This window comes from Cydia amplana, chromosome 11 (genome assembly GCF_948474715.1).
Source record: "Cydia amplana chromosome 11, ilCydAmpl1.1, whole genome shotgun sequence".
NCBI classification, from domain to species: domain Eukaryota; kingdom Metazoa; phylum Arthropoda; class Insecta; order Lepidoptera; family Tortricidae; genus Cydia; species Cydia amplana.
Window position 1 is genome coordinate 12,495,530 of NC_086079.1, and position 14,268 is coordinate 12,509,797.

The following is a 14,268-nucleotide window of genomic DNA, read 5'->3' on the forward strand; positions in this document are numbered from 1 at the left end:
AAGAGAAATATCTGGGAGACAAAACATATAAATCTCAAAAATGCGCGTTTTCCCAGAGACAAGACCTAGCTAGATCGAGTTTTCGCCTCCGAAAACTCCCATATAGAAAATTTCGTCGAAATCGTTAGAACCGTTTTCAAGATCCCTGAAATATTATAAAACCTAATAGCCACAAGTCTTTATCACAATTTTTATTTAGCCTCAGTACCTATTTAAACCACTTCGTGGTGTTGACGTTACTACCATAATTTCGTTGACAACACAAGTAGAAATAAATAAATCAAAAGAAATTATTTGGACTTGATCGAAGGACTCATTAAAAATCTATTAGAAGTCAGTGGTTTTTATAACAATAAAACGATCAACATTTTTTGAAAGTCTATGAGTGCAGTTTTCTTATATCTAAAATGGGTTTTGTGACTCATACTCCTAACCTTCAGGCATCTGTTTTAGTCTCTAATTTACCTTTATTTGCAGCACTTGCGGTTGAGTCTTTTGGGCCTTGGTCGTCAGACACCAAAACATGAATAAAGGATATTTCCCGAAAACTTGTTGGGGTGTCTGGCGACCTACGAGCAGGGTCATATTTTGCCCAAAGGCTGAGTTTAACAATACAGCGGGGAAATGCGGCCAGTGTCCTGGGGACTATGCCCCAGGTGACATTATATTAGGATTAGTCTAAAATGTATGTAATACCTGTGTAAATATTGTAAATATATGTTATTGTCAATAAACTGAAATTACTACTGCTCGTCTTGGAGAGCGCCCTGTATAACCCAGTAGTGTCTGAGCGTAAAATCGGGCAGAGCCCGTATTTACGAACAGCGCGGTCGTAGTGGCACCCATAAAGCTGTTTCCTTACTGAACAGGCCAAACCATAACCAGTTAATTGAAACCCACCCCTCCAAAACTATCTTTCCTGGAAACGACTTGAAGATTGGAATTAGGGAGGTAGGGGGTAGATCACAGTTTCCTGGCTTTAAAACCGTGTAGCGTTTGGTAACAGCATGCAAAATAAACTATGATAACACCGTCGTGGTCCGTCTTTGGTGTTAAATTTCTCGCTTAAAGGGGATTTATGAAGCTGGTCCTATCTTGGTAGTCATAGTCTATGAAGTGTCTGTAAATTTTATTGATTGTTACCAAGAAGCTGATCTGAGCTTAGAAAAATATGCCAATTTGGTTAATTTAGACATCAGGCAATTGGCTCATCTTTTAAAACAATTGTAATTTCGAGCGAGATGCGCTGCATTCATAACAAAATTTAAAGTTTGTATTCCATAATAAGTTTAATCAGAATAATTAAATATATGCCACGTTATTAGGCTTCGGACTAAATTAGTGGGAGAACAAAAGATTATAAGAAACAAAGTCATATTTTTCATCGTTATTATGGATCGAATTCTATTATTCAAGCGCTGGTGGCCTTGCTGTAAGAGCGTGCGACTTGCAATCCGGAGGTCGCGGGTTCGAACCCCGGCTCGTACCAATGAGTTTTTCGGAACTTATGTACGAATATCATTTGATATTTACCAGTCGCTTTTCGGTGAAGGAAAACATCGTGAGGAAACCGGACTAATCCGGGCCTAATATAATAGTTTACCATCTGGGTTGGAAGGTCAGATGGCAGTCGCTTTCGTAAAAAACTAGTGCCCACGCCAATTACTGGGATTAGATGCCAAGCGGACCCCAGGCTCCCATGAGCCGTGGCAAAATGCCGGGACAACGAGAGGAAGATGATGATGATTATGGATCGATTTCTTCCCACAACATATTTCCTACAAGTCAGACAGCGTAAAATCACAGGTTGTTTGTACTCGTATTTAAGCTGGCTTGCCAGCCGTGAAATGTTTATTGACAGGATTAAGTTAAATATTTACACGAATGAAATACGGCGCCATCAATATATTGACAAACACGGACTAGGAGATAGTCGTTTTACTATGGACAGAGTGAAATGGGCAATTCTTTATTTATTTATTTATTATTTATAATTTTCATCACATTTCGATAAAATTTGGTAAGCTCGAAGAATTTATCATTCTGGGCGGAATTAATGCGAAATCCCAATTTTAGGAAAAATAATATAAAACAATTACTAAAATACCATAAGTTTTAGTAACTCAGAGACACACCATTTTAAAACCACACCAACGCTAGGAACATTTTAACTGTGACATCACAAATCAAATACAAATGAACTTTATTAAATATTAATGATTCAAAATAATCATGAGGAAACAACGCATAATTTGCATCAGATTACTTTGCCACTCTTATGGATAAAATGTAACTTTTCATCAGTTTTTGAAAAAGAGAGTCTTTGCGAGCTAGTGTGGTGAAAAATATTATCCTAACTGTATAATAATTTAAGATCTTGCGAACAAAATGTAAGTAACTACCCGGACAGATACTAACCCAAAGGGCGAGCGTCCGCTAGCTAGCACAGGTGCACGGAGCGGGCGTACGCGCCTAGGTACCTACCATTATTGTAGGTAAAATCCGCCGCACGCACCCGCTCACCCGCTCCGTGCACCCGCGCCACCTAACGGACGCCCTCAAACAGTTTTAGCAACACGCGACAACCATAAGCCTAATAGCAGCAAGTTTGTAGGCTCGCAATTAGCACCCTAATAATCCCTGTAATGGCCTGAACATCTGTCAGTTCCTTGTGACGCGCGAAGTGACGCGAAATTGCGTTGTTTCGCAAAGAGACCGAGCACCCACACGAGCGCACGTATGTTGATACAAGTGATGGGTGGTGTAAATGTTAAGTATAGGCGTTTTGTTTTCTTTGTTCGTTAACTTTATTAACCTTTTAACCATAGTACTTAAAGGAACGTTCTTAACCTTTTTCATCGAGCGTGCTCGTGTCGCTACCGGTACGAAGTTAAACGAAGTTTTGTCTTAATTATCAGACTGCGGCGAAATGAGCTGGATATTGTATGTCTTATATGTATATCAGACTACGGCAGTTAAAAGGATACCAAAAAAATTTAAGGACACAAGGCAGAAGTGTATACTATTTATATTTGCATTAGGTATCTCAAAATTATTATTCATTCTACATTTAGACTTTTTATTTTTCTAATGGGTGTCAAGTTTTCAAAAACGATTGGTCAATCAGGATTTTTGGTCGTTTGTCTTACTTAGTAGCCCACACATTTTCAAAGAGATGAATACCACAGGTTAGTAAATACACAGACGACTTCCGTACAACGCCGCGTGCCTCATTATTCAAAAACATGAAATTGTAATTCTATTTATTTAATGTTTTTGCATTAGAGCCGTGTGCGTAAACAAATTAGTAAAATGTTAAAACTGTTACCCTACTGCTATTTGAAGTCACAGACGCTAACATTTAATAATCAACATCATCATTAACTTAAGAGTTATTTACTCTTGTCAGTGGAGTATCTTCCAGCTTTCCCTATCTTGCGTCAGTTCTTTGACTTTTTGATACGAAACAATGGAGAAACGGAATTTACCTAATACATTACACATTACCAATTACTGTAGTAATGCATATTAGGTATACGAGAATTTTTCCCTCCTACCAAGGGCGGCCCTTCATTTGTCATACCGATTCGTCGTGCACGCGAGGTTTTAAAAAAAGCTGTGCTATGTCTAAAATTAAGTAGTATCTGTACGTAATTATACGTTTATACTAAATCAATTAATTACTGCTCTTATACACCTCGGCTTAAAACTTGAGGCACACGCCGTCAGTGCACGCTTCCATTACAGCGGGACACGCTCGCTGATGCGTCTGTATAATAAATCTTGAATGTAGTTGAAGTGGCAATTTGCTCCCTTCTCAAAAATCATAACATTCCATCCTTTTAACCCCTTAATGAAAAAGCTTCAATGGATTCGCTTTGATAAATGAAAAATTTATTTCTTTCGTGTAATACGAGACTGGAGGCTGAAATGTTGTTTTGATTTTTCGGGGCGGGTTTATTTGAGGGTATTTTGTTAAATTTTATAATCATTCGAAATAGGTCAAGTATCCTTTATTTTGTTTAATCACACAGAAATAAAACGAAGATTCTTAATTGAAGATGAATTAATATCCACGTGGCGAAAATAAAGACCGTCGCAAAACTTACTTGAATTTTCGACCTACGGAAGAAGTAAGCGTAAAGCATTCAAAGTTTAGGGCTAAAATAGAAGTTTCTTAAAGGTCAACTCCCACTCCTACACCTAGGTAAGTAGGTATACATGTTATTAAACTGTGATTAGACTTATTAGCTTAGGTTAACTCCTGTTTTGCGTATAGGTAGTTTCTAAAAATTGTCATATATCCATGCTAGATTTTCGAACACAGTTTTCTTGTGAATTTGTATTAGAAATAGTTTTTGGTTCACCGATTTCGATTTTTCACCCTGTAGATGAATACTAAATCGAGTTTAACATGGATTGCCACACTTGTATCTCATAACTTAAATGACAACTAGCAACGTTTACTCTAACCTGATAAATGAAGGCAGTTTTCGATTTTACCTACTTACCTAACTCTTCTGTGAAAATATGTACATAGTAATCAAGTCTTGTACTCACTGATTACTTACATCCCAGGAACATGTTACCTGTAATTTAGATCGATTTGTAAATAGAGTGGTTAATCTGTAAATGAGTCTGGATGCTTCCAAAGGCCGTTGCATACATTTAGTGCTCGCTGTATAAGGACTAAAGAAAGACAGTAAACTATCTCCAAGTATTTAGGAAGTGCAGTTTAAGAGACGACTTTTGCGAATGTCTCTCCCTAATAAGTGCCTAAGTCAAATAACTTTTTAGTGCTTTTTGTGTAATAATTGTAGTAGCTGTGTTTAAAACTTCAAGCGGGCAAGGTAAAATTCCAACCTATATTTATTCATAAAAAAAGCCGCTTTAATGACTTTATTAATGTAATGTACAACCAGAAGCATAACAACTAATCAGAAATCATCTAAACATACTTAAAAATCCTAAAAGCTGCTTACCGCTCTTACAATGCAGGTACACCGCACGACACAAAACATTTTTTTAACAGGCTTATAAAAGAAAAATCTTTGACAAGTTTACTATTATATGTATTAGGATAACTGGGCTATTCACTGGTATTTTTTTTCTAGAGCAAATCCTCATACTTTTAATTCTGTAGAGGATTTTCGAAAAAAAAAGTAATGATTTTTTATGATTTTTGAATTTCTCTTATTTTTTGTATGGGTGAGTAAAAGTTTAGCCACAGAAATGAATTCTCCATCCTCGAATTATACGAAAAAGATACCAAACTTGATATAGTTGCTGGATGTATGCAGATATACAATTTAGAGTTAGGCGCGCCGGAGGCACTTCCCCCCCCTCCCCTGCCCACCTGCTGGGGGGGACCTCTCGGCAACCGGGCTAAATCAGCTCAAATCACCCCAGGAACACCTGTTCCAAGCGGTTTGCTTTGTCTCCAAAATGCAAGGTCCCCTTAGGAAACGGGATCTAAGATCTAGTACTAATACAATTTCAAACTGAATACAATCTCATTTAAATATATTGATTTTATTTAATAGTATTTATTGTTTTAAACAAAAAACAGCCAGATTATTTTTAAAGCTACTAATAACTAGCAACAACAACAACAATAAGAACCATATAGTTTTATAATTTGCTCGGTTCGTTTACGCTGAAAACGATCATTCCACAGCAAAATAACTCTTACTTAGGACAGCTAGTTCGATAGTTCTCAAAGTGTGTCCCTTCACTAGTTTTTTGCGCCTGACAAAGGACATTTATTTGAAGATAGACTACTCTATATAAATCTGCTCTGTCACAGTGCAGGCCTTTCCGAATTGCCTCGTAAACTCCAGTCCGTTTACGAATTGCCCAATTATTAGGGGTTTCACGTATCGTCTGTTTTATAATTTCCGGCAACGCGATACTTTATTGCCGTACAGTTTTACGAACCATTTGCAACAATGTGACATTTCTTCTATATGGATAAGCTACTTGGTAAGCACGGTCTGGTATGATTTTATGGTCTACAAGAACTTAGTTAATGTACGCCTTATGAGTATTGACCTAAATACATGGCGTGGGTAAAGGTGTTATAAGCCTATTTATTATTCTATGAAAGAAATTGCAAACTGCCACGTTACTTGCTAACCTGCTCCGATATATAACCATGCCATGCCATTTTATAATATTATTATTTAAATTTAAAGCTGAATTCCCGTGGATAAAAATTTGGGTACCACCAACAAACATAGAAGCGGAAAATTAGGAATATTAAAAAGAAAACTATTTAAGAAAAAAAAAAAACAATAAATTTTGGGGGTTCCCCTTACTTAGAACCCAAACTCAATAATTCTTTTTTCATCAAACCCATACGTGTGGGGTATCTATGGATAGATCTTCAAAAATGATATTGAGGTTTCTAATATCATTTTTTTCTAAACTGAATAGATTGCGCGAGAGACACTTCCAAAGTGGTAAAATGTGTCCCCCCCCTGCAACTTCTAAAATAAGAGAATGATAAGACTAAAAAAATATATGATGTATATTACCATGCAAACTTCCACCGAAAATTGGTTTGAACGAGATCTAGTAAGTAGTTTTTTTTAATACGTCATAAATCCCCTAAATACGGAACCCTTCATGGGCGAGTCCGACTCGCACTTGGCCGCTTTTTATCATTGTCTTTAACAAAGCATTGAATGACACTTTTAAAATATTCGGTAGGTACAATCGCCATCAGATATATCGGAGCGGCCTAGGTGTTCAAAAATATCTGAACAGAGACTCTAACGCCTTGACAATTATTGTCATTGATCCTGCCTCTATTATAGAGGCGTGTTCAGATATTTGTGAGCACCTTGGGCGCTCCGATATATCTGATGGCGACTTTACCACTCTTTCACTTTCTATATATGCTCATATCTACCTATTCACTAGTAGGTCCGTAAACACAGATAAAGTAGACGATTTATGTTAATTGTAAACGTATAGCCTCATTTTAAATGTATGTAAGCCCAGGCAATATATTTCCATTTGCTTAGTGCTAATACTAATGCAGTATTTACTTAGTAATGCACATTAGTCATTGATACCCCTACATTTTGGCGACTAAATAGTTTGCATCCCTTATTCGCTAGTGTTACTCTAACTGTTTGTTAAAATTACTCACGTAAGAGCATAGCATAATTATATTAGCGAAGCTGATCATATGCGCCGTTATGAAAGCCCATTTACTTACTAGGGTAAGACCACCAGTGAATGAATTATGATGACCAATGAATCAATTATCCAAGTTTGAAAAATCATTGCTCAGCATTCATTAATAATTGAAATAATTAACTGCAATTTAATCAATCCTCATTTAATAAATAAGAAAGTAATTTCTGCGATAATTACTTTCACAGTTTTTGAGTTATAGCGGAATTTATCAAAAACTACCCAAAAACCTAATGAATAAACATAAAAACTAGTGAATGAACACCGAAAAACCCAGTGAATGAAAATTATTTAGATCTTTTTAATTAGCATATAGAAATCATTATTAACAAAAACACCGCTTCCAGCTCTATTTTAGTCGGTACAGCGATAGCGTTTATATGTTTTTATCCCTCCATATTGATTTGAAATAGATTAGAATGTAATAAAATGATGGTTATTCACCAATAACACAGAAACCCGTTACATATTGATAGGAAAAAATAAAATCAATCTTTAAAACAAGTAACAACGTGCATATTTTGATGAGAAAAGGTCATACTCAGCAAATATTTCTTAAAATAATAAACTTGTCATTGCATTGTTCGTGGTTACACTGTTCATACGTAGAATAAATAGAAATCCAATAAATGAACCGAACGAAAAGCCAAATTTTGTATTGTTCATACATAGGCATAACAAATCTAGTAAATGGACTATAGAAATTTGGTTTGTTCCAATATTCCTTTACATATACATTTGGAGAAAAAATGAAATCTACACGACACCAGTAAATGAACACACTGTTCATTTACTGGTTTCAGAACATTTGATAAGCCAGCAATGGAACTGTAAAAAATAAAGACTTAATTGCATAATACAGTGACAAAGTGTACATTTATAGAATCTAACCAAATAACTAAACTTTGTACAGATAAAGATTAAATAAGCACTTCATATGTTGCTCCAAACGTACACTGTTCTTATCTGGGTTCTAATTTTTCCATACAAAACTTCAAATCCAGAAACACGTAAACTTCAATCGTCAGTCAAATCCCAACTGGTCGAAAATAAATTTATTACGGGTTGCCATTGCATAGTAAATAGAGTTGTTAATAAGAAAAAAAATACGACAAGTGATAGAAATTGCTATATTTATTATTTTAGACAAAAAACGTGATTTTGTTCATTCACTGGGGGTGTTCATTCACTGGAGGGTTTACCCTATATACCTTATTTCATAAAAAAATACTAAGCCTGGTGTTTAGTCTGCCGATATCAAATCTGAGGAAATCGCCATTTTACTTAACCACAGAAACTCTGAATATAAGATAGTTTCCTTCTTGTGAAGGATAAACATACAGATAAGATTACAAGATGACTTCCACATAATGTTTTACTTAGGGTAAAAAATAAGTAAAACTTGGTAGAAGTAAGAATAGAGTCAGTCCATGTAAAGTCTGCAGCGGATTTGATAGCCCACGCAGTGCACGTGTTATTTTAAACGTCAAACTTCTATGAAATTATGACGCATAAATGACACTTGCACTGCGTGGGCTATCAAATCCGCTGCAGACTTTTCTTGGTCCGACTCTACATACATTCAACACAAATAACTTAAACAAGCTGTCTATAAACTACTCTTAATGGTGACATCAACGGATTTAACAGTTCTTATAAACATTACCTCATCTATTCACAATAGGGATTGCTCCCGGTACTGAGTTTGTATGGCGAGAACCGGGAATGGGAATGGGAATGGAATGCGAGAATGGGAATGGGAATTCCCGGTAGATACTATGAGGGTCGGTTACAGCAAACCGCCTGTCAACCTTATAAAAGGTTCGCTAAATTTAATTGTATGGGAAATTTCATAGTTCACAGCTGTTTGACATTGCGGTTCGTGAAACTCGCCCTTATACTTGTTACTCTGTAGCATAGACTAGGAATCCTCTAGACGGAGTTTAGAGCAATTATTTCATGAGACCGATGCTGCCAAAAATACGGGGACGAGGTGAGCGAGTCCCGTGCCGTGATTGGTCCGTTCAAAGACACGGACGTCACACAAAGACACTTTGACTCGAGAATGGAGTAAAACTACCGTAATATTTGTGGCAGATAGCGCTACTATGCTTAGTATAGATGATGTCTTGTCTGTGCTCTGTAGCTTTGTTAATAACAGCTCAGAATCACCATAAGAGGAGTTAATTCAATCTACTCCCACGCAGCACATGTCCCCAATGATCTTAAGGCCCTTATAGCGTCTATTAAGTTAATTTATCACTGGTCAGAGCGTGATGGTGAAAGCGTTGTGAATTTGATCGATCGCTTCGAGATGTGACCCTTAATAGAGACGCTACGCGCTTAAAAAACATTATGTGTGTTTTAAAACGCATATGATTGTATACCTAGTTCCCTTGCAGTAAAATATATATTTGAATGACTTTTTAATGCACATACAGTAAATTTGATTAGTGCGGCAGGTGTATTTGGGTGAAAATACTGTTTAATGGTTTCAATTACTTTGATAAAAACCAAAAAGGTACTAACTAGGGATAGAAAAAAAATGCAAAACAGGAATGAATCAAGCGTTCTGAATAGGTAGTTTGTGAAAATATCATAAAATTCGTGAATATAAATACTTATAGTATTGACTATAATTTCTTATACTTATATTGCATTTTTATGTACCTAAGTACATACTTTGTTTAACATAACAAACACCAATATTATGAATGATTGCAAAACACATATAAATAACAATAGAAATGGTCATCTTGGACCCAATAATGGTCATGTAAAATAGTCAAATAAATTTTGAACCTGTAATGCAATACTTACAGACATTGTTAAACACGTCTTCACTTTGAAACTTGTATAATATAGATTCTGGCCCATGAATGATAATATTATGGTCCATACTGTACACTACTTACACTTAGTACTAATGTATTGTGTTGTAGTGTAGGTTTTACTTATTATCTATGATGCAGTATACAATGTTAAAAATATATGTCCAACTACTGCGTAATTCAATCTAAAAACATTGAATGAAATCAGATTAGAAATAGAATGCTCGATACAATGACTAGTTGTTATACGATTTTGTCAAAAGTAATGAACCTAAATACCAAGAAAACACAGAAAAATGCTTGTATGAAATAAATAATGGAAGTACCTAGTCGTTTATTTTTAAATTAAATAGTTTAAAATTAATACTGTCTTAATAACTCCTTCAAAGACGCTTTATAATTATTTAACGCTCCACAGTTCGCAATTCTAAAGTGCAGTGCAATCTTACCTTCAGTAGCACCTGCTTTCCCTCCAGTTGTTTAATTAACTAGGTAGGTATAATACAGGGAGGGCGAACCAATGGCACATGGTAAAATAATGTAGACACATTTTTTTTTACTAAATACATTAATCATTAAGCCAACATTATTATACGGCACAACGCGACCCCAAATTGCCACTTTATTTTTAATACAATATATTTACCTATGAAGGTTTGCCATCCCTGGATAATACATCCAATGAAATATTTATCAAGCGTTTGTCTTCGACTAGTTTAATTTTAAAGCTGAGTCAATACTACGGGAAAAGAGGGCACCTGATTCGTGAATGAAATTCTAAACTTGAAATATCGTTTGCGTATAACAAGGACATGATGAACGACATGATTAATTTTCTTGTGAGGAGTCCGGATAGTTTATTTATATCGCTTTCCAGGAAGTTAATTGTGTCTTTGATTAGAAGCGTTTTGCTTTTGTTTGACAGATATTGTCGATTAGAATTAACTAGATCCAATTGAAGTATATGGGACAAAATACTTTTCTTCGAATTGCATTTCAGAGCGGGAGATGTTTGTTTACTTATCACTTATCAGACGAAAATGAGTTGGAATTGTAATTTAAGGGCCTACTGCAGCCGCGTCTGGCGCTTCGTAAACCACGCCCGCTAGTTCTTCCCTCCCCGCTAACACGCACACATGGAAACGCTTCGCGCCGCACGTGAAGTTTGTGTGACCTTTTAGCACCATCTAACGTTACAAAAGGTAACTACCATTATACGCGGTCGCTGCAGTCGGCCAGAAACTTAAATTCGGAAAAAATTTAAACAGATGGCGTTGTTACTTGTTCATAATAGCAAACAATAAAATAATTAATTCATAAACCTGAATATTTATTGTTGTTTTGGAAGATGTTAACAGCATAGAAGCAGCAGCGTATATAGCATATAAGTTAAGAGTATTGATAATAAGAAAATAGCACAAGAACAGAAAAGAGATTATTTTTGATAAAATATGATGAAAACAGATTTACTTGATTACGCTCACCTGACTTTGCGGTCACTAAATGCAAATTTCAACCTTATTGTTATGGGGTTACAATACCCCTGGGGTTGCAGGCGTCCATAGTCGTTATTATTATAAATGCTTTGGTTGAAATGCTTTTTAACCCTCGAATTTTTCATAGGTACAGTCACCTGCAATAATATGTTACTCTTCGACGGCCGCAAAAATATGTGACACGCTCTTATGGCTCTACAAATAAGATCTAACATGATCTACCGCAAAACGGCCTTCGGTGTGTAACATATTATTGCAGCTGACTGTACTCGTACTCATTGTTGTATAGGTAGGTATTAATATCTTTTATCCGATCGATTTGCATTTATTTGAAATAAATCACAGTGTTTAGTAATTATATGTTTTATTGAATAAGAGATTATTTAGGTATGTAAGGAATACAGGGTGCCTTTTTGAAACACTCATTTTTAGGGTTCCGTAGCCAAATGGCAAAAAAACGGAACCCTTATAGATTCGTCATGTCTGTCTGTCTGTCTGTCCGTCTGTCCGTCTGTCCGTCCGTATGTCACAGCCACTTTTTTCCGAAACTATAAGAACTATACTGTTGAAACTTGGTAAGTAGATGTATTCTGTGAACCGCATTAAGATTTTCACACAAAAATAGAAAAAAAAAATTTTTTTGGGGGTTCCCCATACTTAGAACTCAAAAAATTTTTTTTCATCAAACCCATACGTGTGGGGTATCTATAGATAGGTCTTCAAAAATGATATTGAGGTTTCTAACATCATTTTTTTCTAAACTGAATAGTTTGCGCGAGAGACACTTCCAAAGTGGTAAAATGTGTGTCCCCCCCCCCCCCCTGTAACTTCTAAAATAAGAGAATGATAAAACTAAAAAAAATATATGATGTACATTACCATGCAAACTTCCACCGAAAATTAGTTTGAACAAGATCTAGTATCAAGTAGTTTTTTTTTAATACGTCATAAATCCCCTAAATACGGAACCCTTCATGGACGAGTCCGACTCGCACTTGGCCGCTTTTTCTGGATAATTTTGAATTTCAATTGTCAAGGGTGCCTACATTATTTTTTAATACATTTTACAACGACAACAAACAAAAGTTCAAATTCGCCGTATTAATAGAAATAGTAAAATAGAAAATCATGTTTTTCAAATCTAAGCGTTATTGTAATTTATCTCAAATAACCAAAAAGTCAATCTGACTAGAACTTAAAAACGAACTGAATTATTTTAATATGTCGATTTTTCTTGGTGACCCTGGAGATTTTTTTTTGTATCCCATACAAAAAGAGCGTATCCCAATCGCGTATCGGTTTTGGTTTTTACTTATAAGTGTGAAAAATATATTGTACCATATACGAAGGACGTGTGTTTTTTCATGTTTTATGTGTCTTTTTGTACAATAAAGTGTTTTACTGCTACTAATATATCATATTAACGATTAACTAAAAAGGTATTTACGTCTAATTTAACTGGTAAATTATTAAAGTCAGCTAAAATTAATATATATTCAAAAAAATATTTGTTAATATGTCCCAAAATCATGGCTCATTTTTTAAGTTTCCTGACTTACCAAACATATCGCAACGAAGGCAAGGGTACAACGCGGCATCGTGAACCTAATAACGTAACGTTTCAGTTACTTTTTTAGTCGCCGACCATTTTATCCGGGGTACGAAAAGAGGTATTAGATCTATCCTGGGTCTAATATGTTATAAAAACATAGTTTTTTGAAAAATGTTCGTAGGTAGTACACAAAATTTACATTTTCTTTTAAATGTGATTTGGGTCATCGTTCTCCCTGGTGACTTTTCTGGTGACCCAAGAGACATCAATTTTATTATGACTCAGGAGACTTTTTTTCTATGCACTTTGATTTTTTTGATGCGCTAATTTTGTAATCTAAAATAACTTTAAACTGCTGATATACTTATATCACTTTGCTGATGAGTGGAAGTGGAATTGAAACTTAATTTATTGTTCTCTCCCTTGACAATTTGGCATACATTTGACATGCTGCAGTGCACTCCTAACGTTAATAAAGACATAATTTTTAGAAAAAGCTTTAGGAAAACTCACTCTTGAGGTTAAAACGATTAAGTCCTTATCATATTATGTTAGATTTTTAGAGCCCAGACCCCAAATCAGTGAAAATGTCTCTTAGCCAACTAAATTTGTCTCTGGGAAAAGTACGATATCCCTAAAAATTGTACGTACATTTCGCATTTTTCTGAAGGAACGGAATTCATAAATTGGGTTATTATTATTTTTTCAGATTATTTGATTGCATTGACATATCACCAAGATAGATAGAACATTTAAGTTACCAGAAGAAAAGCATTTGTGTTCTTTTATACAGTGTGGAAAAAGTAGGTTCGATTCCCGGGCGCGACTAAGCGAATTTAAAAAAAAACAACGTGTTGCATTCCGGGAGTGCCGACAGAAGTGAAAACTCAATGACTAGTCCAAAATGTCTGCAGCACTATGTATAATTGACCCATCCTCCTTTCTATTGAAAACTTTTGGTTCCGAAATTGCTGGTCAGTGAGCTTGTTTAAAATTAGAAATTCAAATTTATAGCGTTAATTGTTTAAAATTCGAATAGAAATTGTAGTTACCTTGCAGACCTCGCATCTAAATATATTTGGTCATGATATTTTGAGTTTTATTCACCAGTACTAGAGTTCACTTTTATTAGCGATTTCATCAAGATGTAGCTTTATTGAATTATATTTGAGTGATATAAAGTTAT

The 14,268-nt window shown here is 35.3% G+C and overlaps 1 long non-coding RNA gene across 1 annotated transcript; it reads right to left on the bottom strand.

The window, feature by feature from the left end:
* Positions 1–6,266: 6,266 nt before the first annotated feature.
* On the bottom strand, positions 6,267–12,434 carry LOC134652137 (uncharacterized). The gene is made up of 2 exons (XR_010097161.1): positions 12,195–12,434; positions 6,267–6,609 (listed from the first exon to the last, which is right to left on the bottom strand). It is a non-coding gene; the product is annotated as an uncharacterized LOC134652137 (long non-coding RNA).
* Positions 12,435–14,268: the final 1,834 nt, after the last annotated feature.